Raw genomic sequence first — 2,143 nt, forward strand, 5'->3', positions numbered from 1 at the left:
GATGGTTCCCAGAAGAGAGATGAGGGGCAGGGAGCCAAGGTAATCTGTGGGACAGAGGCAAAGTGTCTTCAATAACTAAAAACCCTGCCTCCCTTTGGGCTCAAAAATGCTGGTTGCAGACTGAGCCTGACCCCACATCAGCTGGGCCAACTTCAAATTATTTGCATCCTGCAGTAACTCATAATCGGTCACCTCAGCTGTCCTTCACTCTGTGATGGAAGGAAAGTGCAAAAGTCTCAAAAGATGAAAAGAGCGGCCCTGCACCAGTAGGAAGTAGATGAACATTGCTAGAGGCAGGGACCCCAAGGTGACACCCCTGAATTGTCCCCATGTGGACACTGAGCCAGCTGTCCATCATATATTAGCTACCTTTGCTGAGCAGACCAAGAGTGAGGACACAGACAGCAGGCAGGGACTGAGCCTTGACTCCCAAGTGGCCTCAGTGAGCTGATGCTCCCAAGCACTCACTGTGCCATGTGGAGGGACAGGAGGAGGCCACATGGCCTCAGTCTTGAACTTCAGAGATGTCCCGTTCCAGGGAGGTGACAAGGAAACCTGGGACAGGATGCAAGTCAGAAGCTCAGGAGGGGACTGATCTCCCCTCCTCATCACGCAGGAGTGTAGGGGACAAGGTCACCTGTGCTTGCAGGGTCCTTCCTTAGGTGAGTGTCACCCGTGCCTGAGTGAGGAGGCTGGAGGGGGCTCATCCACACAAACCTGGGGGACCAGCAGGACCAGCCTGACCTGGGAGCTGGAGACATGCAGGGTCTCTGGCCACCTCTCAGGGGATTTGGGAGCTTATGGAAATTTCTGAAGCTCTGTTTGAGGAACTAAGAAAATTTCACCCCAAAGATGACTTCTAGGCATAGAGAATATTTTGAATTAAAAGCCACTCAGGATCAGAAACCATTAGGGGGGGATTTCCCTCCATCTAATGAAACTGGACGGACCTGATCAAGAGATCAGAGTGGGGGCAACTGACTTCATTCCACCCCACCTTTCTTTCCTCCCCTGTTTTGTAAGCAGACCCGGCCCAAATCATTTAAAACACACATGGCACCTGTCTCAGCTTAATGTACAAATCAATCTGTTTCCCCCACCTAGTCATCCTCCCAGCACCCACTTTCTGCACCCATGCCCCACATCCTCCCTTCCCCCTTCTAAAAAGAATCTGACCATCATTGAGCCATCAGGTAATCACTCTTGTGATTCTCCCCATGCACATGGTATTTGGTAATAAACATCTCCTATTAATTGGCCTTAATTGTTAGTCGATATTTCAGAGAACTTTCAGGGGGAAAAGGGCATGTCTCCCCCTCCTTCTCTATTGAGGTCTAAGCCACAATAGAGAATCTCACTTCTTCTCCCTTTAAGAAGCCCCATGTTGGGGGGCTACCACAGCCATACTCAAACCCTTCCCCTTCCCCTGCCCCTCTCGTCTTACTCTCCTCCTAAGACAAAGGTCCTAATTAGCCCCACCTCCAAGAGAGAAGTATAAACAAAAGGACCCTAACTTTCCTGGCAAGCTATGGAATTTGCCCAGCCCTCCAGCCCAAGTAGGTTACCCTCACCTTTCAAAAACCTGGCCTGAAATCTCCACTCCCTTCCCATCTCTGGGAGCCGCCACTTACACCTTTCGCTCTGTGTCCTCCACGTCCTTCCTAGGCCCCTGGGTCTGCTACTTAACTGCCCTGTCTTCATCACACTGACCTTGACTGAGGAGCTAGACCGGTCATGATGCACAAGAAATGTTTAGCGTCCTCAGGGATCTACCAGCAAAAACGTGACTTCCCCTCCCCCTGCCTCTGCTCTGCTGCTCTGGAGGCCTCAGTGGCAGAGGAGGAGGCTTCCTCCAAGGGACACAGCTCTGAGGGCATCGAACTCACAGCTGAGAGCCCTGCTTGACCCTCAGGCTTTTTCCTGCTCACTCAGATGTCACCCTCTGTCGGTCCTTTCACTCAGACCCTCTGTAATCAACTCACAGCACAGGCAAGGGGACAGCTGGGTCTGCCAACCCTAAATCCATCCCTGCCCCACACTCTGCAGAGCTGCCCTGGAGGACGGGAGGGACAGGCAGCCTGGGGATCTCAGGTCCAGGTGACCTGGGCAAGCCCTGCTCATGGCTGTGTCCACAGACCTACTA

General features: G+C 52.4%; 1 gene segment (V, D, J or C); it reads right to left on the reverse strand.

Annotated features, from left to right (window-relative positions):
• LOC100954374 overlaps positions 1 to 2,143 on the reverse strand; it is a 61,312-nt gene that overhangs the window by 58,591 nt on the left and 578 nt on the right.

Source organism: Otolemur garnettii, unplaced genomic scaffold (assembly GCF_000181295.1).
Source record: "Otolemur garnettii isolate 467f Iridium unplaced genomic scaffold, OtoGar3 scaffold00301, whole genome shotgun sequence".
Lineage (NCBI taxonomy): Eukaryota > Metazoa > Chordata > Mammalia > Primates > Galagidae > Otolemur > Otolemur garnettii.